Raw genomic sequence first — 23509 nt, 5'->3', positions numbered from 1 at the left:
ACATGAAATCCACCCCCTGACACTTCAGTTTTACCTGCTGTTTCAAGACAAAGCCAGAGAATGCAGTATGCAATCTAGTTTGGTATAGTGTTAAATGTGCTGTTATTTATTATTTCCTTTCATATTGACTCATTATTTTTCATGCTTTTCTGAGCCCTCCATTAGAAAATAAAATAAATCAGCAAACAAAGAAATAAATCACAGCATTCCAAAAGGGCATTGCATGCAGTGTGCTTGACGATGGTTTATGTATATAAAGGTATGCACAGAGATCAGTTACTGAACATTTACAGTCCCATACACACTACTTTGCACAGAGAGTAATTTTAATGTCAGATGTTTAAACCACAGCTAGTTCAGTTTCGGTACAGTCCCTTCATGTAGTGTGCTTTCAAGTCTTCTAAGCACATGCAAACATAGAAAACTTAACAGTTCTAAGGCAAAGACCGCTGATTTGCATACCATCATATGATGTATACTTCTCGGACTTTCTCTTTGGGTTTGCCACATAAAGGGTCATCTGACTGTGGAACTAAGTAGCACGAAATAATTACTAGGTGATATAGGTGATGGAAAATCTCAGCCATGTGTACCAGTCATCATCGTCAATAGTGTTAAGTATTTTTTTAGATTAAGCTAAATAAATAAATACATAGATGACCAAACAAATAAAACAACATATATAACAAAATAATATTGCCTACATACTGGCAGATAGGTTCACTGCTAACTTTACCCCCCTCTCACCCCCTAAAGGGCCCATATCTATACAGGAAGAATGCAGAGTCCCTGTAATCACATCCATGCAGGTAAAAGCTGCACTCTCTGAAACCAAAAACACAGCATCCCCATGACTGGACAACATCCCAGGCTGCATTTTACATGAACTTCAGAATGAACTGACTCCCCACCTAAGCACTATGTTCAATCATAGTCTCACATCAGGCTTTGTGCCCACTGAACAGCACACAGCAACAATTATCCAACTCCACAAAGTGGGAGCCACCACTGATCCTGGGAACTATCCCCCTATTAGCCTGACAAGCCTGGTCTGCAAGGCCATGGAACATATCATCATGTAACTCATAAACAAAGACATTGGTAACCTCCAAACTCTGGACCCTACCAAGTTCGGGTTTGTGAAAGGCAGATCATGCTTTCTGAACCTGACCAACTTCTTTGAGGTAGTCACCAAAGGTGTAGACGAGGGTAAGGTGATTCACACAGCCTATCTTGACCTCACCAAGACTTTCAACACCATCCCCCATTCTGGAATTATAGCTAAACTCACTAAACTAGGTACGTCACAAGATGGGTTGCCAACTGGCTCATTGACAGAACCCACACTGTAAAAGTGGGAGACTCCAAATCTGACTTAAAGCCAGTGACAAGTGGAGCACCACAGGGTTTAGTCCTGGGACCTCTCCTGTTTGGTATCTACTTCTCTGATGTACAGGCTAACACAGAAGACCTCTGGCTAATGAAGTTCGCAGATGACTGCAAACTAGGAGCAATAGTCGAGTCTCCAAATGATGTGGACTTCCTACAGAAGGGCCTCAGTATGACAGATGCCTGGTGTCAGAGGCATGGCCTCAAGCTCAATGCCAAAAAATGCATTGTCATCCCCTTTGGTTAAAAACTCTGTACCCATGAAATACCACATAAACGGCAGTCTACTTAATGCTGAATGTGTGATAAGAGACCTTGGGACCCAGATGGACAGTAGTCTCTCCTTTGATAATCTCATCGCCACAGTAGTCAGGAAATTCTTCTATGTGTCACACCTCATCACAAAAGGGTTCTCATCCAGGAAAAAAGAGGTCATTGTTCCCCTCTACTCGACATTCATTAGACCCATTATAGAGTACAATGCCCCTTTTGGAATGTACCTCACAAGACATCTGCATCAGCTGAAAAGGCCACAGAAGTACCTCACAAAGAGGATTACTGGCCTCAAACAGATGCCCTACACTGACCATCTCAAAAATCTCCAGCTTTACTCTGTAGCATATCGTATACTCTGAGGAGATCTCTGCCTAACATATAAAGCTATGTTAAACCCATAGCTGTTGTACATGCTACACCTAAAGAAATCCCAATCCCTCTGAGCTACACGCTCTAGGGACCTAAACCTTGTCACCACAATAAACAGGACATGCTGGAGGGATAGATTCCTGTCCCAGAGACTTCCTATACTCTGGAACAAGTTACCCATCTATGTCAAGCAAAGTTCCTCATTGGCACTCTTCAAGAAAAATCTTGATGAGTGAATGGGAAATAGAAAATACACTCTGGGGATCACTTCTGTGGCTCTGCTCGACAGGGGCACAGGAAATTAACTTTCTTGGGTGGCGTAAGCCAGGGAACCTTGTTGGTTAGGATTACTTAGGCCCTTGGGCTGATAGCCCAGTACCTACCTTTGAACCTATGAACCTATGAACATAATTCTCTATTTTCTATGGTGACTTAATACTGGTTGAGTAAAATTCCAAAAATATGCATTCTAATTAATCTATATTTCTGTAGTGTAGCCTATTGTTTTAACACTGATATAAACCATCCCCATCTTCAACATAAACACAGTAACCTTTAGCAGTTGCTATGCACATGGGTCCTGAGATTTGAACTGTTGTTGACCAATTGGATAGTAGAAAAGGATATACGATATACCGCTGCTGTTTGTGAGCACCTCTGTACATAATGATGTTTTGATAATGTGAAGTTGAACTAAAATAGCTAGTATAATAAAAGAATTATAAATGAAAGTTGTTTGAGTGTATGTGTTAAGTGACACTAGGCTCGAGAATATATGAAGTGGTGCAGAAGAAAGATATTTTACTGGTGTTTGTAGAAGAAAGGAACTGTAAGAAAGTTGTGTTGCGACAGTTGTTAAATGCTTAATTTTACGTTTAACAAGATTATGTAGTCATCAGAGAAGAATATTACTGGTCACTGGTGGTAGTTCAGTATCTCTGTATGTATGGACTTAAAATTAAAAACTGGAATTTGAAACAAATTAGTTAAAATAGCAGTAAACACTCTTGTCATAGCCAAAGAGATTCAGTAAGTTTGGAAAATATATAAGTGTGTGTTTTGTTTGGGAGAATATTTTTAATCGTGAAGGTGTTTGCATAATATAATGTATAATTAATGGTTTGGTATGCAATGTCTTTACAAGAAGGTCAAAATTCATTCTTCATGATTTTAAAATGGTAGATTTGATGAGGTGATGACAGCTACTATGTGGGTCATTTGTTAAGCGTGCATCAAAACTGCATTTTTTTTTAAGTTAATGAGATCCGTTGTGGTGATCATCCAGTTAAGGTACTTTTTAATTTTTTTTTCAAAACATGAGATGGTAAAAACAAATGTTTATGGTGTATCCAAGTAAGATGAAACTTACAATAGTAAATGCTGTTTTTTTCCCCGTCTTGTTATTACAATTTTCATCAGATGGGTGAAGTGGTGGATCATGATGTGCTGTATGTGTAAGGAGTGTGAAGGAGTATGTAGCTGATATTGTATAAACTTGGTTTTCATCCCCAAGTGGTGATCTTGATGGAAGTCTTGGCCATGAGGCATAAAACATTTTTATTGTTATTATTCTTGTTACAAAGGGAAATGTTCTTATGTATGGTAAGTCACTTGTATTGTCTATAAGTCTTTGGACAGGTCACATATGTTTTCAGCCAACAGATAACACAAGCAACGAAGAGGACACTTAATTTAATCACAGATACCTAGTAACTCTAAACCTGTTGTAAATTTGCCATCCATTCCCTACTGAAATATTACTAGCTTATCATTTTTTTAATATAACATAGGCAATTTATTCTTCAAGGGCAACAGGCACTTTACTTGTAGATGAAACAATGAAGTATAAAGTTGTTTGCTAGCAACAACCTCTTCATTAATTACAGATCTCTTTAATGTGGAATTATTTAGATGACTTTTACTTCTGCAGAGATTGTGCATATTTACTGATACTGGTGGATTCTAAAAGTTTGAGTAGACCTTTATGATGGAAATGTTTAGTTTATTGGTTCATGCATTTTGTTTCATTGCTTACTTGAAAAATGTTCAAAACAAATTCAAAACGCGCTCTAACAAGTGTGCTGTATTATACAAGGAATATAATGTAATGCAGTCAGGAAGGAGCATCAAAGAGCAAATGTATGTTTCATGTGCAAGGGGTCTATGATTTCAAAACATCCCAAAGGTAATGTGGGTTTAATGCTGTTTCAATGAATGTGAATTTCAAGGGCAGAGAAGTTTTAAGGCTGAGTCTATTTTCATTGTGAGACTGTATTGTTTTGTTTAGCAGATGTCTATTAGTGTTTGTGGTATAAAATGTAAAATAAAAGTTTTAAATGAAATCCAAATAATCATTGTAGAAGTAAAGCAGTATGTACATGACAGTGTTTATGGTAAATGGGATGAAGTAGCCAAGTAATGGGACATTGGAACAGCTGCAGAGAGACTCTGGGGCCATATTTTGGTTGTCTGGTCTTCAGTTTGTGTTTGAAAGTTGGTATCCCACAATTCCATTGAGGTGGGCGGGGGTTATGTAATTATGCATGCAAATTTTATGTTAATTACCATACAGATTTGTACCTATTTTTCATGGGCCTTTGTCCAGATTTTTTGATGTTTCCAGGTTGAGAGGTATGCATCCTCGCAATTGATGCAGGGAAATGAAGCTATGTGTCTGATGCACAGGGTGTCTATATTAGTTAACATGTACTTGTTTAATGGAGTGTTGTTTTGCCATGCCACCTGTAGTGGTTATTGACAGATACTATATGCTGGCATTTGTCATGAGTAAGCCACATACTTCTGTGTAACTTATGTTGTATGATGTTGTAATGGCTGTATAGTTACACAATGACAGGTGTGTCACTGACCTGTTTCTATTTCTGTTTCAGTAGTCTGTTGGGATAACTTATGGGTACACAGCAGCAATAAAGCAGCACAGGATGGCATGTTAACATAGCAGAAATATGTCTTTAGCAAGGTACAACACTATAAGTGCATGACTCCATAGGTTCATATGTGTATAGCAGGCTAACAAGGACAATGGTGGCATTCAGCATATTCATGCATCCCCAATCTGCGAAAAGGTCTGCTACCCTTGATAAGTGTCTCCAGGGTTGTGGGAACTAACACATCTACAAGCTGTGGTGATGGAGATGACCCATCTACAAATATCCTGTGTCCAGTACAGAGAGTTGCCTGACACCAGTTATGATTGTCGTGTTCTGCATCCCATTGTGTAACCTGCACATGATGTGTAATTCACATATATGAGTGCCTCTTTCATGTAGGGTGTACTGTCTGTGTTACATACCTGTCTCTCGAGCATGTTCTATGTATACCACAGTGATGTTGTAGGTGTGTAGAACAGGTGAGACATGTATTAGTCCTGTCATGGATACATGGGAGGTACACAGTGGGATCTGACACCTCCCTGTATGGAGCCATACACATCCCCTCCAAAGCATTTAGGAGACAGACTACACATGTGCAGTCATGACATGGACTCCATAGGACATGTTATCTACACTGTGTGTTGGTGTACCATGGAACCTGCATGGCTGCTACAGTTGCATGATATTCCTGTGTAATGACATAGCAAGGGTGCCATTGCACACAATGATAGGTGTGATGACTGACACATTCAGTATAGCAGTGACATTCTGGGATTCACATCCCAAGCCTGTCAGTATAGGTTGTACAACAGTGAATGCATCCCCACATCTTACTGACAGTGAAAGTCAAATGCTACTTTACTCTCTGTGTCCATAACTCCTTGTGTAATGCCTCAACTGTGTGTGGTGTGCAGACACTACAATATTTTGCAGGGGTGGATGATTTCCCACAGGATAGTATTGTGCAGTCTTTGGCATTTAGTCTTTGTCAGTGCCTCAGAGAACACCTGACTGTGTCTTAGGCCATCCTGGATAACTGTTGGTTCTGTGTGGAATTCTGTGACAGTTCCTTATATGCAGTCACCTGCTAATGTACTCAGTCAGAGGTCACTGACAGTGGCTGTGACTGCAGAGTGGGAATAGGTAGACAGGGTATGCCAATAATGAAGGTTGGCTCCACTGGTGACTGGCATCATTGCAGTGTAGGTCTCTCAATGCTATCTTCACAGATTATGACACTCGCTGACATAGCCCTCTGTACATGATGTACACAGTTTCCAGAAAGGCCTTCTGGCCTAATATTTTCATACACCTTGTCAGGCCATGGATGGTGGAGTGAGACATATGTCCGACATCCATTGCATAGTTCAACAGTCAATGTGCTCCACTGGTTACAGTCGGTAGTTATGATCTGGTCTCGAGCAAAAGTAACAGTGTTTGGTCAGTAGGTGTACGACAGTGTTAGTGCTCATATCCATGCTAACTCCCATCGTGGCATTTCAGGTGACATGACTCAGAGATCTGGGGACACCACTTGGCACTACATGCTAGTTGTCCTCTGTGCAAGTATTGCAGTTACTTCCAGCATGTTGCAAGAAGAGAGTCATAAAAGGTGTCTGTACAGAGCACAGACAAAAACTTTAGGGAAGTGCAATATGTACACACTGTGTTGCTTAGTCATACTGCAGTTCACTTGCCCAAAGGATAGTCCAGGTGCTCCAATGCCCTGAAGCACTGCTGTGACATCTCAACATGGGGAACCAATGCATTGCATCATGTGTTTACCAATATGGATGACCAGTACAGCCTCCCTAATGTGAGGTCCTCCATGGTATATGTGAAGAAAGTCATTTATTTCCTCCTGTGGGATGATTGACATAGCATGACTGTACCACCTATTCTGATGGGACAGACAAGTATGCAGAGCTCTACACCCATGCATTATGTCAGCAGCATCACAACTGCATGAACTCAGCTGTACATAATAGGAGGGACACAGGCTAGTCATGGCTCAACAAACCTGACTGGTGGACAACTGCCATTAGCAGGCTGTACAATAACAGGTGGACAGTGATGTGTGATAGTTGGGGTGAGGGTGCCCCCCCAACATGGAGGCAGTATCTCCTCAGCGAAAAGAAGCACACAGTGTTGCTGTGATGTGTAGACACACTAAGTGACAAAAGTAGCCACCCACACAAAGCAGAACCACAACACACAGTGTAGTTACATGTGTGACCTCAAAGGACAGGCCCGGAATGTCAGTGACCTTATACATCATGATGCCACACATGGTGAGTCTGTATTCATACTAACCTGTACTCCCACACTGTCTGTATCAACTACATTCCCCTATCCCCATCACATGTGACACATGACATTCCTACAACCTGTCCCATAACTTCCATATTTCCAGAGCAGTTGGTAACTGGCCTGTCACTGGAAGATATACAGCATCTATTGCACATGCTAATAATCCAGGCTGCATCCCACATGTGATCTAACAAGGATTACTAACACCACTGGGAAACTCTTGCAATCATACTGACACCACTGGCTGCACACCAGCTGAGTGGACAATGGCAACTATTATACCCTTACACAGAGGTGATGCATCCACTGCCCAACATAACTATACACCTCTTTATCTAAGTATCCATATTTGTATGCCCATGGGGCAATCATCATGGAGCTGATCAGCACACATATATGTGATCTACACACAGTTGACTGTACACAGTTTGATTGTGTGATGGGGAGCATGACTGTTACAAGTGGTCGGCATTTCCGAGGCAGTCACCAAGGACCTGGATGAGGATACATCAGGGCATATAGCCCCCTAGACTGACCCAAGCTATCTGAATATATCCCCAGCTCAGGCAACATTTACAAAGAACACACTTAGGCATCCGCAATACTGTCATTGTAGGGGTCACTAAGTAGACCACTGATGGCACACATATGCAACATAGGGACATCCATCTCCAACAGCTGATCTGTATGCAGCAGTGCTCAACAGGGCACAGTCCTGGGTCCTCTACTGCTTGGAATCAATTTAACCACAATACACATGACTACTGACTGAGTGTAGCTAACAATGCTGGCTGATGCCTGCAAATTGTGAGCACTCATAGAGGCTCTGTGGTATGTCACTATTCTGCAAGAGAGTATTGTGAACACATACTAGACTACAAAGTCTGGTGTGTTTTAACACTTGCTTGGTGGTATTTTATATTGTGAACACATGCCTGTTGACATTCTAATGGCCATAAACTCCATGTAAATATATATGTAGTATAATTTCCATCACTTAGACCTATGTACCTGGTAAGTAGCACATTAGTCGTAACACGTGATGTATATACTCAGTGGTGAAAGAACTGGGCACACAGACCTGGCCACATAGGTTTACACCTAATGTGCCTCAGATTACCATGTCTCTACAGTGGTGTGGCAGGAATCATATGGCATAGCTGAGGCCACAGTCAGCTCTAAGTGACATACTCATAACCTCCAAGTACTCTTACCCCAGCAAGCCAATATCTGAATGCAATGGCCATTTGTTGTACCTTTCCAAGCAGTACTGGCAATTGCACACAACAGTATGGTCCCTCATAAGGACATTTAATGTCTTCAGTATGTGTTCAATAGGGATCATCTGCAATGAGTGTTATTGTTGCCTGTGGAATATAGAGTACACAGAGGTGATCTATGCCTTGCATAAGGGGAGATGTATGACCCTGCTTGATTGGATATTCTGCCTATCTGCAGGAGGCATAGTAGATGGATAACTTAAGGTAAAGACATTAAACTTGTATGTGATGTTAGTAATACATGCTTGTGGGAGACATTTATCTAGCAGACTTAAACACACCCTTGAAATACAACCCTGCCTAATGGCACACAGAGCACTTCAGTGCACCTCAGCACATGCCATCTGTATGATTGGCTGGGCAACCATCATCTCAACACAGGGCATCTGCCTGTGTCCCTCTTGGATTGGGGCAATATGTGCTGAGCCTGTAACTGTGGGTATAAAGATGTCTATGATTATGAGGGCTGTATGGCCATTATGCTAGTGAAGTTCAAACATCCTGTGGTTCCATAACATGATGTAAAATGCTCAAACAGGTTCACACACAAACATGGCTACATTGAGGCTAGCACCACTTTGAATCACTGCATACAGGACATGCCACAGCACACACATAGTGCAAGTTGGCTGTATGTAGATGAGAACACTTACCTATGTAATGGTACACACTACAGATCACAGTACGTGATGCACCCAACACACTTCTTGTCTGCTAGTACTATCAGTTTAGGACATATTATGCTTGATGACATCAGCAGGCCTTGTTGTGGACAGTCCTTTGAGGGGCCATATTACATGCTACAAATAAAATACTGCAAAACCCTACCTATTTCTAAGTTATCAAGGTGAACATATTTATGCCATATGGACATACACACACATAATAAGTAGCCTAGAGTGAGATTAAAACTCCTACCTATCTAGTCATACACACTATAGTTCACAGTACTTATCATGTGCCACAGCTTAAGTCTGATATTACATTGTCAGCTGGTAGTCTTAAGGTGGATCACATTACCATGCCTTGTAGAGGAGGGCAGTTTGGAAGCCAGCAGCAAGTTTCAGGGCCAAAAAGTGCACAACCATTGCAGGTGGATAGCCCATGAAGGCATGTCAGTTGTTTTTTAGGGGGATATATATACACACATACACATGCATCAAGTGGCCTGGAGTGAGATTAGAACCCCTACCTATCTAGGCTTATACACTATAGATAACAGTACTTATTGCACGAGCCGCAGTTTAAGTCTGTTGTATATGTGATTGCAGGCACAGTACTTGTGCATTACACACATTACTCTTGTGTTGAACAGCATCTGTGGCCTGCAGAGTGATATTGCTTTATACTGTTAGCTGCATCGTGTCCTAGCATTGACATCATTGTTATTATCCTAGCTATGTGTGCACAGTTACCAGTATGGCTGTATGTGGCTGTTTACATTTAGATAGGCAAACCTGTGGGCAACAACAATGTGCCCTGTCCATGCGTACATTGACAACATTATACATTACACCACCTGCTCACCTGTGTCTGTCTATGTGGTGACATCCAGCAAATACAGGTGTCTGTAGGTACGTGCATTATGTACTGTTGCACCCTTAGTTTGGATCCTTTGAGCAACAGTTTGGATGTGTGATACTGCAGATTTACTCACCATTATTAGGGTATGTAGGACAATACAGACATCCACACACATATTTATGTATATAACAGGGATGTATATATAAATGTAGCTGTCTGTGTGCATGATATGTATATGTGTTATGTAGATATATGGGGACAGTCTATATATCCTTTTAATATATATAGCTATATATATTGATATATATTTATCTGACACTACATAGACATTGATATACTATGTATGTGTGAGAGACAGAGGTAGTGACAGATGGATATGTATATGTATATGTCTGTATGTATAGACATATCTATACATAACAGGTCATTTTGATGAAGGGGCAACAGAACTGCACTCATTTCAAGTGACTCCAGGCCACAGCTACCTGTACTCCAGGCCAGGATTTTGTGTGTTACAGACAATGACATCTGTCCCTGTTTCTGCAGCACTGTACTTCACTCATAATTTCCACAGCATTCCCCAGCTGTCTGCTATATAATTAATAAGTGGCTGAGGTTCATAATATTACACCATGCACAGACTAACAGTCTGTGAAAACACCAACATAATAATACCTCACATGCAAAAGATGTGACTACTTCCAAATTAGAACCATCATCACCACCATCACCCATGCTAATTTCCCTAGTCCACCTAGCCACACAGGCTGCCAGACAGAGAGGAGTCATTCATCACACAATCAACAGCATAAATATGAACGTTGTTATTCCTGCATTGCTTGTGACATACAGTGTGTGATCTAGTTCTATGTTACAGCCCTGAGATTGCCTGGTCTGCTGATATACCATTGCTGACTTACTGTTAAAGCAGTTATATGGGAACACTGCTGTGTTGGGGTGGGGCAACAACAGCACATGATCTGCTTGGATAGACAGTAGTCCAAATATCATGTGACCCCACTGTTTAGCATCTCCCTTGACTGATGTAGTGAATATTTCAACCATGAGGCTTGGACTGGGTATCTGTACTCTCATGTGGATGTCACTTCTGTCCACATAGGCCACTATATTTCCTTGCATAAATGCATCAGATCCATACATATGATACCATATTATAGTAATTCTTACAAGAAGTGTGTAGGTTAGAGACTTACCTTGTGAATGCAGCAGTTGACACGACTGTAGTTCAGGGCTGAATCTGTATGATGCAAGCACAACCAACAAATAAAAAGAAAGTGGTGTGAATAAACGGTTCCTCCAAAAACAGCAATACAATGTAGAAAAAGCAAAGGAGGCTCCAGACCATAGCTAATAAAAGCATGTAGTTTAATCCAAATGGTGAGCGCTTTCGTAGCCCAAGGCTATTTCATCAGACAAGGACATATTACAAACCTGCAGTTTATATACCATCAACATAAGTAATCAGTCAATTAAAACCTCATTGAGCAAATTAAAACCAATTAACTCAATGCCCTTAAAGGCATATAGCTAACCAGTGCACATAAACTCAGTGATATCTGAAACATTTAGAACATAAAGTTACACCATACACCTCAAAATACATTTATACACATATATAGATAAAACTGATGTAAGCAAAATTAGACATATTGTGTACCTATATAACTATTTTCTTAGAAGTATTCTGTTAATTGGTTTTAATTTGCTCAATGAGGTTTTAATTGATTGATTACTTATGTTGATGGTATATAAAGCCTCCTTTGCTTTTTCTACATAGTACACAACCAATACATGGATAGGTACAGGTTGTATGGTTTGCCTGGCATCAATAATTTTAATATATGTATGTGAGTAGAAGTAAGGTATCAGTCCCTAGGGCTCTAGATTGTCAGTGAATGTGCTATGTGTTGTCTCTTAGCTAAAGCCAGGGTATACTGGGCACGCCTACATCTGCCTGCAGGGACATCATCAGGGGGTTCCTCCTCTGAGTCCTCCTGTGACTGTGGCTGTGGTCACCTAGGCAGTGGGGGGCTGTATATCCCTTCCCTTTGCTGATCCTGCTGCAGCAGTTTCTGCAAGATTCATTTTTTATTTATTTTATCTATTTATTTTACATTTGTTGACTGGGAGGATCCGACTGGATAAATGTCCATTTTCAGCGGAGGCCCGGGGAGAAAAGCTCCAGTTTTAGTAAAAATAACAAGTCATAAAAAGGTAAGTATAAAACATACATAGTTATATCACATATACAGAGACAAGGTACACATCATGACATTTTTAGAAAAATACAATGCTATGGCTCCACATTGTGGAGGTACTTAGGCAAACAAATATATAGTATTTGTCAATGGTAGCAAGATATAATAGTTGTCGTAACAGTAGTTTCTACCTGAATTTCTGACAGTTAGGTCAAGTTAATATTTAGAGACTGATGGAGGAAATATTGGGGGAACAGCAGTTGCAGGAGGTCGACCTGGGGGGGAGGCAGGGGCATTGCCTATTGGTAAGTAGGTGTTTCTTTAGTAGATGTTTACACTTATTGACAGAATTTGCTGAGGTAATACTGGGGGGTAGTGAGTTCCAGATTCTACCTATGTAGTTAGGAAATAGGGAGTCTCCTGCTGAGTTGTTGGATTTGGTGATTTTGATTAAGGTACTGTCACTAGAGCATATTTGTCTTGGTTTTTCGTGTATTATAAGTAAATTAGATAGTGTTGGTATTCTCTCTGGATATAATAGGAGTTTTTTAGCAAAAAAACTAGTTGGTGGAAAGTAATGAGATTTTGAAATTCCAACCATTTGAGTTGGTATAGTGAGTGGCAATGATGGGAACGGTAAGGGGCATTTGAGGCAAATCTGGCAATTTGATTATAACATGTCTAGTTTTGTAATTTCTGTTTTGGATAGGTTGGCAAAGATGGGGGCAGCATACAGAAGTGTGGATAGTAGTAGAGTTTGAGCCATGGTGGTTTTAGTCTGTTGATTTAGGTATGCTTTATTTTTGTACAGGCTGCCTAGTTTTCTGTGTATGTTTTTGATGGTTAGATTTATGTGTAGGTCAAACTTCAGTCTGTTGTCAATTGTAACACCTAGTAGTTTTGTGTGGGAATCTGGAGAGATAATGGTACCATCACTAGAAGTAATATTGAAATAGTCAGTGTCACAGGGTATGAAGAGCTGTCTATCTGCTTGCTGGATCGGTCTACCTGACTCATTTGAGATTCACCTGCTTATGAAGTGATTTGCATGCCACTGTACTTCCCTTGTTGGCAAGTGCATGCATGCCACTCAGCAGTGTTTACTGAATCTAAAACCTGCTTACTTTCATGTAAGCAGCACAGAGCAATGCCTACATGGTAAAAAATACCATGTAGGCTTTATTAAATTCCCCCATAGTTTTTTTTTGTTGATGTTGTTATGTTGTGGTTCAATCTATGATTGTATTGACAATAGTTAAAACTTACCTCGATGATGCATAGTTGATTTGGAAGGGTGACCTGAATGAACTTATTAAATTTGTGAACTATTTGAATGGTCATATATATAGCATCCAGTTTGAAGGAAAGGCAGAGTAATTTACTATAAGCTTTCTTGATGTTACAGTTACCAAAATGGTAGATGGAACATTGCACACAGAATTGTACAGAAAGCCCTTCAACAAGAATTGTATTTTAGACAACATTATTTATCACCTACCTACACACACATTGTCAAAAATATTCCTAAATCACAGTATTTGCAGATAAAACACATTAGTCATAGCAAAGAGGTATATACAGCAGCCTCTAGTGATTTAGGACATGTGTTACGTCACAGAGATTATAATAAAATGGTGCTTGATAAAACAGGAATTTTTTGATGCATTGGATAATAAAAATATAAATAATTTTTTTAAATAATGCATTTTATTGAGTCACTCTAAAAAGTAATAATCAAGGAAGAAGAGTGAAAACTTTGCAAAAGAAACACAGACAAACTGATTTCAGAAAAGCATTCAGAGTTGGTTTTGCTGATTGTGATAATGAGGTACCAGAAGGAGTAGCAGGAATGGACAAAACCAACCTTGAATTCTTTTCTGAAATCAGCTTGCTTGTGTTTCTTTTGCAAAGTTTTCACTCTTCTTCCTTATTTTTTACTTTTTAGAGTGATTCAATTAAAAACATTCTTTTAAAAAAAATTATATTTTTAGTTTTCTTTATTCAAATATAACACTAATTCTATATTTCTCCAGATTTATGCATTTTGTTACTCCCCATACCTATACAAGGATACTACAACATTGTAAGGCAGATTTGCTTGTTTTTCTTCCTGTGGTACTGTTCACTCTTGTCAGGTGACTTGCAGAGAGGTCTGCTCATGTGTTCCAGTATGGAGGCATCGGCATAGTAATTGTCACTTGTTGGGAATCAGGGAAACAACACTGTTAGATGGAAATGGCTTCTTTTGAAATACTATAAAGCCAGGCATATACATATTTAAACAACTAATATCACCAAAATGAAGGGAATATGGGTGCCAAAGAGTTACGGATTGGATTTCTTATGTATGATGAGCCCATAAAATGAGGTAAGATAAACTGAATGATGTACTGCTGTAGGAGGCAGAGAAATGTACATAGCTGGCTGTCGCTGCTGTTGTGTTTGGTGGGGGGGGACTTATCATAGTAATGCCATATATCTGCACAGTGGGGTAGAGTTCATCCCTGCAATGCTGTGGGCAAACATGAAATATACCATAATGTTGGGGAGTGCGTGTGTGTGTGTGTGTGTGTGTGTGTGTGTGTGTGTGTGTGTGTGTGTGTGTGTGTGTGTGTGTGTGTGTGTGTGTGTGTGTGTGTGTGGGTGCATGTGTATGTGTGTGTGTGTGTGTAGGAAATGATGTAGGGAGATGCAAGAGTGTGTGTGTGCATTCTGCTCTGTCCCTCTGTGGTTCTATCAATTCTTTGTGGGTATGCCCCTTGCAGAGGAGAAGCTTGGCATTTTTTCCTCTGTCTCACTAATAATAGAGGGGCAATATTTTACTTAAAGAGTAAACTATTGTCCCTCTGTCGTTACTAGAAAGCTTTTTATCGAAGCTGGGTTTGCGAGACATCAGCGAAAATGCTGAGGTTCACTCAGTGTTTTTTCTGCTGTCTCATGAGAGCATGACAGAACCATAGAAGGACAGAGAGACAGAGCCACAAAGTCAACTTCAATAAAAAGCAGAATAATAATAATAATAATCATAAAACAGTAAAGCTATTGAAATCCAGTAAGGTGTTTTAAATCAATAAGATCTTCTAGGAAAAAGATGTTAATTCATTGCAACCATTACACTTTTACTTATTTGCAAACAGAAGGAGGCCTGTAACTAAACAGTACAACCACATCTCCAAAGGACTCTAAAAAGTCTGCGTTGTGATTATTTGCACAAACTGATCTGTGTTGCTCTTCCTTGGAGGAACTCACATCCAGAAACAAAACTGTAAAATAATTGTAGAAATAATTCTATGAGACCAAGCAGAAAGCCACAGGTGTTTGATGGAACAACCAAAGCAACTTGGAAAATAATTATTGAATATTAAAAATTTTTTACACGTAAATATGTAAGTATAAAGAACCTAATGATTCACACTTGTCATTCAGTCACTGAAGCTTTACATACAAACACTAGACAGTAAGCTGACAATATTGTGAATACAGTGGCACACTGCACTCAGATTGTTTAAAGTTAGATAAAATGTAATATTAGGAACATCAGAAATTTCCAGGAAGTTTCTGAGTACCTAACAGCAAAGATTCAGAATCTATCTACACCAAATAAACAATGGGTACTTAAGCAAGCCAGTCAAGCTTATTTATTTATTTATTTCCATTTGTTTAGCAGGAAAGTCAGACTGGGCCTAAAATAGCCAGTTTTCAGAGGAGATCCGGGGAGAAAAGCTCCACAAAGTACAATGTTGTAATAGAACAATATTTATATACGATATATAATGTGTACAGTACACTGTTTATATAGGATACATGTTAAGAAATCAAACATGAGGTACATATTGTAGAAAAAAACAAAGGATAAAAAAATACAAAATTAGTTTAAGGACGTACCATAAAAAACATTAGACAGAAAGATAGAATGTTCAAATGTTCAAGGGCTAAGGAAGCTGTTGCCTAAAGAAGTAAAAAAAATAGAAGCAGGCAACTGAAAGGAGGAGGATTATTGGGTAGGGTGTAAGTTAAGGGAGGAATAAGGAGAGGAGTGAGATAAGTAAGGGGTAAGAGAAATCTAACTTAGTGCAGCTAACCAGTGTTAGCACAGGATCGGGTCTATAGTACCTGATCGAATGCTGAAAACCACGAATACCATTTGGGCGACACCAAATGGTCAGAAATGTGAAATGTAGCAAGCGTAAAGGGAAATCACCGTAGGGAATATTTTCCCTTTACCTCAATGTAGTGCGATCTCGGAGTTGGAATATTTAAGTAGTGGAGGGTGTGGGGGGCATAAGGGGGCTTGCCCCCCTGCCCGGAGTGTTTAGGTAAGTTGTTTTTCTTTTTTTTTAATTTTTATTACATGTTTGATGCTTTAAATATTGCTCATATGGTGTTGATCATATGAGAGGCGATGTTTAAAACTTTCAGACATATAATATAGACCCTACAGGAGCAATTGTTATTAAGATGTTCCCTCAGCAGTTGTTTGAATTTGGTAGAATTACAAGTGTTTAGTATATTTTGAGGTATGTCATTCCAAGCTTTGGCTAGTTTGTATGAATACAGGCAATCCCCATAGCAATTATTTGACCTAGTGACCTTCAGAAGCAATTTATTAGATGACCTTAATGCTCTACTGCTGGAGTAGGGCTGTACTTAGGTTGCTAATGGATGGACAGTTGTCTGGGTGATAAATGGCAGAATGGGTTAGAGCTACTTGATTAAAGGTTGGGAAGTTCCATCCAGCTGAGTTAGTGTAGTAGTTTGTAGGGATGAGTTCTTACAGGTACATTGGATGCAAATATGGCCAATATCAGTGTGCCACACAATCATAGCCCTTAAGATGAAATAACATACCTAACACACTTGTAACAGGTTACTCTATAGTCAGGCACACTGACGTCCCACTCACTAGACTGGACAAGCAGAAGGTTACTGTTAGCTGCCTGTCAGAAGCCAGAATCCACCACATAACACAAGCACTCAGGTCACTCCAGAACAAGTACAAATATGACTCTGTCATTGTTCATGTTGGTGTGAATGACTTGAGACGTACCTCCCTGGACTACATGAAAAGAGACATGGAAGAGCTCTCTGATCATGCAGCCCAGGCTGGTATGACCCTAACCCTGAGTAGCATGCTTCCCTCACCAAGAATGATACCTCAGTATAAAGAAAAAATGATCAATTTCAACAATTGGCTAAGCTTCTGGTGTCATTCAAAGGGGATCCAGTGTCTCTCAGCCTGGGATGACATGCTCAAAAAGCCGCGTTGCTTCACAAGAGATGGCTTGCACCTGTCACCCCTAGGCTTTCAAATACTGGCCAAGGCTCTTGCTGCCCCCATAGTGCCTTTTTTAGGCAAGGCTCAAAAGTCAAACCCACCTCTGTAAACAGCACAATTAACAAAAAACTGAGGGTTATACTACTCAATGCCAGGAGTTTAAATCTCAAAATGCACATGCTTGAAGCACTCCTCAGTATGGAGAACATCGACATCTGTGCAGTAACTGAAACCTGGCTCAAGGCTCCAGAGAGCACCCCAGCACTACCAGGCTACAACTCATACCACACGTTTTGGCCACAGATCACAGACCGAAACACAAAAGGAAAGGGTGTATCCATATTCATCAAGGATACCTACACCTCTAGGTTAGTGGCACAGCATGATACCTCTGAAATCATCCATGTGCAACTAACATCGGGCAAATCTGCAATGCAAATTGTGGCCTGCTACAGATCACCATCCATGACCCAGGACCACCACTCCATATTTCTGGAGACACTGGAAAACATGAAGGTCCTACTGAACACCCTGATATTGGGCAATTTCAGTTACCCTGCCATTCACAGGGAAAACTACTCGAGTACAAATTCCCAGGCCCAGCGCTTCCTGGAATTCATCAAGTCAAATGCCCTGGATCAGCTGGTAAACTCCCCTACCAGAGGTGAAAACATACTGGACCTGGTCATCACCAACATGGGCGACAGGTGTTCCACACCGGAGGTTAACCTGTCACTGGTTAGAGGTGTCCAGACCCCACCACCACCACCAACTAAGAAAACTATAGTAAAAAACTTTTCTAAAGCAAACTTCACCTTACTTAAGACAGAGGTGGTACATTTCACAGCCCCCCACGCTAAAGGATAATGCTGCCCAAGATGCTGAAACCTTTATAAATGCACTCTATGAGCACCTACAATGATGCATGGATTGTGCCATCCCTAGCAAAACCAAGACTCACTCCTTTAAGAGAAGGAAACCAGTTTGGTGGACCCCTGCAATAAACAGGCTATACAATAGAAGGAGGAAACTAATTCAGAAAAAAAGCAAATCCCAAGAAGGAAAGACATCCTGATCAATATCAGTAAGAAACTAAGGTCCCTCATGAAATCATCTAAGGCTAACTTCGAAAGAAAAATAGCCAAGGATTCAAATGATAACCACAAAGCCTTCTTTAGCTATGTTAAGAATCTAAGTGGCAACTTGCAGATATGCACTGAACTAGTGCAAAATATCACAAAATATATTGAACCTACTGATATTGCCAACATCCTGGCAGATAGATTCAGTGCAAACTTCACCCCCCTTTCACTTCCAAAAGGGCCCGCAACAATACCAGAAAAGTGTAGTGTCCCAAAAATCACAGACGCACAAGTGAAAACAGCCCTTTCAAAAGCCAAAAACACAATGTCAATGGGACCAGATGGTGTCCCAGGCTGCATCTTGCATGAACTACAGAACGAACTAACCCCCCACCTAAAGACGCTGTTCAATCTCAGCCTCTTCACAGGCTATTTGCCCATAGAATGGCACACAGCAATGGTTATTCCTCTCCACAAAGGAGGGGCCACAACTGACCCTGGTAACTATCACCCCATAAGCCTGACTAGCCTGGTCTGCAAGGCTATGGAGCTCATCATCATGGAACTAAGACATTGGGAACCTCCAAACACTTGACCCAACCCAGTTCGGCTTTGTTAAGGGCAGATCATGCTTACTAAACCTGGTTGACTTCTTAGAGACAGTCATCAAGGCCATAGACGAGGGAAAGGTTGTTCACACAGCCTACCTTGACCTCGCCAAGGCTTTCAACACCATTCCCCACTCGGGTATTACAGAAAAACTCACCAGCCTGAACATAAACCCCTACATCATGAGATGGGTTGCCAACTGGCTTACAGACAGAACTGACACGGTGAGAATAGCGGGCTCCAGGTCCAACTCTAAACCAGTCGCAAGTGGTGTCCCACAGGGCTCAGTCCTGGGACCCCTACTGTTCGACATATACTTCTCAGAAGTACAGGCAAACACAGAAGGACTATGGCTAACCAAGCTCACCGATGACTGCAAACTGGGAGCCATAATTGACTCTCCGGCTGACACGGACATCCTCCAAAAGGGCCTTACTGAGACGGACACCTGTTGTCAAATTCATGGCCTCAAGCTAAATGCCAAAAAATGTATAGTCATCCCGTTTGGGAAAAACAAAACACCCATGAATTACCACATAGGTGGCAGCCCCCTTAATACAGAAGAGGTAATAAGAGATCTGGGGACCCAGGTAGATAGTAATCTCTCCTTTGACAATCATATTGCCAAAGTAGTTAAGAAATCCTTCTATGTGGCCCATCTAATTACTAAAGGGTTTGCATCTAGAAATAAAGAGGTTATAGTGCCCCTCTACTCATCACTCATTAGACCCATCATAGAGTACAATGCTCCATTTGGGATATACCTCACAAGACACTTCCAACAGCTGGAAAGACCACAGAAGTACCTCACCAAGAGGATTACTGACCTCAAACATATGTCCTATGCAGCCCAACTGAAAAAACTCCGGCTATACTCAGTGGCATATCGCTTACACAGAGGTGATCTCTGCCTGACTTACAAAGCCATGTCCAACTCAGAATTGATGGACATGCTCCACCTAAAGAAATCCAAGTCAATGCGAGCCATGCGCTCTGGTGAGCTAAACCTCACCACAACAATAAATAGAACATGCTGGAGGGATAGATTCCTGTCACAGAGACTCCCCATGCTTTGGAACAAAATTCCAAATTACATCAGGCAGAGCCCCTCAGTAACACTCTTCAAGATAAACCTTGACGAGTGGATGGGTAACAGAAAATACACCCCTGGGATCACTTCATTGGCTCTGCTTGACAGAGGATCAGTTAATTAATCAATGGGGCGGTGAAAGCCGACACACTCTGACAAGGCTTATAAATGCCCTCAGGCAGATAGCCTGGTACCTACCTATGAACCTATGAACCTTTATAATAGTAGGATTCTAATTTGTTTAAGTCATATTTTCTTAAGATAGTGAAAATGGATGAGGCATATAAGAGGGTGGATCGAAGGTGAGTTCTGCAGATTGCATGTCTGGTGGAATCAGTTAGGAAGGGCTTTATTCTATGTAAGGTTCCTAGTTTGAAATGGACTTTCTTGATAACTAGGTCTAAGTGTTCATCAAATTTGAGATTCTTGTCAATGGATAAATGGAACTGATGAACTATTAAGAATTAAAGGTAATATACTACTGAAGAATTTCCACAACAGAAACCCCAACAATGTAAAAGAAAAAAAACTTACTGGACGGACTCTATTGGACAACCTTAGCATTACTGAGGCAATAACCATAGATAAACATATAGCAAACATTTCAGCAGGCATTCCTTAGACATAACTAATAAGCAGAAATATTTACCATCAAAAATAAAATGTTCCACTGGGCTGCTTGGTAGCAAAGAAGGATAAAGCCTTGAATATGACCACTGTTTGATTAGCAGCTTGGATACTAGAAAAGTTTAGCTGGGGGGACAGGTGAGCAGCTAACACTGTCTGCAGGCAGGGGCTTAAATGTTAACAATGGCCATAAGACCAAATGACGTGGGCATGACAATCCCAGGCCTGTGAAGGTTACTGACTGCATCTGTTTTTGTAGTGTTTGGTGTGTGTGTGTGTGTGTGTGTGTGTGTGTGTGTGTGTGTGTGTGTGTGTGTGTGTGTGTGTGTGTGTGTGTGTGTGTAGGAAATGATGTATGGAGATGCGAGAGCGTGTGCGTGTGCATGTGCTTGTGTGTACATGTCTGCATATATCTGTGTTATTCTGAATGGATCCGGTGTGTGTGTGTGTGTGTGTGTGTGTGTGTGTGTGTGTGTGTGTGTGTGTGTGTGTGTGTGTGTGTGTGTGTATGTAAGAAATGATGTAGGGAGATGCAAGACTGTGTGTGTGTGTGTGTGTGTGTGTGTGTGTGTGTGTCTGTGCCTATATGTATGTGTGTGTGTGTGTGTGTGTGTGTGTGTGTGTGTGTGTGTGTGTGTGGGCAAGCACAAGTCTGTATTAGCGAGACAATGGAAAAAACACCGAGCTTTGTCTCACTAATGACAGAGGGGCAATATCTTACATAAAGAGTAAAATATTGTTCCACTGTCATTATTAGAAAGCTTTTTATTGAAGTTGGCTTTGCAAGACAGCAGAAAAACTGCTGAGCTCTGCTTGTTGTTTTTGCGCTGTCTCATGAGTGTGACAGAACCGCAGAAGGACAGAGAGGCAGAGCCAGAGCCAGAAAGCCAACTTCAGTAAAAAAGCATTCTAAAAAAAAAAAAAAGGTCCTACAATATCAGAAGACTAATAAAGGGAAACAAAATTCTGATATTGAAACTCCAAGGACAAATACAAACTAGGAAGTTCACATGAAAAATGCTGAGAGTTGCACTCTGAATCCAAAAACAATGCTTCTTAGCAATCCAGTTTTGAGCAAACATCTGCTTGATTTCTATAAATTTAGTTACAGAAGAGGCAGGAATATTGGGCAGTGTCTATCTGGTTATAAACATGGTGATAAACAGGACAGACCTGAGGTGCAACAAGCTGAATTTAGTCTCTAGGGACATTGTTCTTAATGCAAATATATTTTTAAGTGACAATCTTTTTTTAAATTATAGGATCATAGAAAGTTACTTGGCTAATGGCCCTAGGGCCCTTACAAGCCTAGCCAAGTTCTTACCCTTATTCCCATGATGAGTACCTATTGCCCCTGTCCAAGAGGGACACAGGTGGAACCTCTTAAATGAAATTCAAAAAAAGTTATTTGATATCAGACAACATATATCATTTGAAAGTAATTTATTGTTTATCTTCTACAGTGTACATATGGCACCTTCTTTATATTGGGAAACCCAACAGAATGTTTAAAGAATGTGTGAGTGCCCAAGAATAGTGTTATCAATTGTTCTAGGGACAGGAGTGCACTCCATAAGGATAAGGGGGTTCACCCCTCGGCTAAGTTTGTATTCATGGGAATCGATCAAATAAAAATGTATTCTGCAGGTAGGGATGTTTTAGATTCTAAAGACAGGTTTTAGATACTTAACACTGGTTTAGATACATAACAGTGCTGCAGTGTATCCACCTGGTCTCAATGAGCACATATAATTTGTATAAGGAAAGAGAAAAATGGGTGGTCATATTATCCTGATTGAACCTTCATTTCCCTGATCTTGAAAGTTAAACAGGGTTGGGTTTGATTTGTACTTGTATGGGCAAACTGCCTGGTATTGCTTGTTTTCATGACATACAACTTTGGTGCTTTTTTAAATCAGTTTGCATTCTACTGGTGTTTATCACATGAGTTGCAGTGTCATGTAAAATTAATTGGTTGTTTTATTTGTTTAGACACTAATGTCAATGAATAATTATAATGTGAACAAACAACAGAAAAATAAATGGTCATATTTGGTACCAAAATCATGGCCTGAAACAAAATGCCAAAAAATGCTTATTGTATCCTTTGGGAAGCCATCTACCCTAGGGAACTACCACACTGAAAATAAGCCCCTGAGAGTTGACGCAGTTGTTCAGGATTTGGGAGCTTATACAGACAGTGACCTAGCTTTTGTCCAACATGTCTGTTGTTCTAAGATGTTCTTCTGTACTGAACAGCTTATAAACAATGGGATTGTGTCTAGATCAAGACATGTCATTGCCTACTTTACTCAGCCCTCATTAGACCAATCCTTGAATATAATGCCTTCTTTGGCATGTATCTGTCCAGACACATGCAACAACTGGAATACCCACAGAGATGCCTTATTATAAGGACAGAAAGTCTAAGTGACATGTCCTACATAGACTGACAAATTCCTGCCAACATACTCAGTATCCTACAGACTGCTAAGAGGTGACCTGTGTCTGGCATACCAGGGATCCTCTGACCCATTACTGGTGGATTTGTTGCACATCAGCAAA

The sequence above is a fragment of the Protopterus annectens genome, chromosome 12.part0 (genome assembly GCF_019279795.1).
Source record: "Protopterus annectens isolate FY-2018-M chromosome 12.part0, PAN1.0, whole genome shotgun sequence".
In the NCBI taxonomy this organism is placed as follows: Eukaryota; Metazoa; Chordata; order Ceratodontiformes; family Protopteridae; genus Protopterus; species Protopterus annectens.
The sequence above is the reverse complement of the archived record's forward strand: the minus strand, read 5'-3'. Positions refer to the sequence as shown.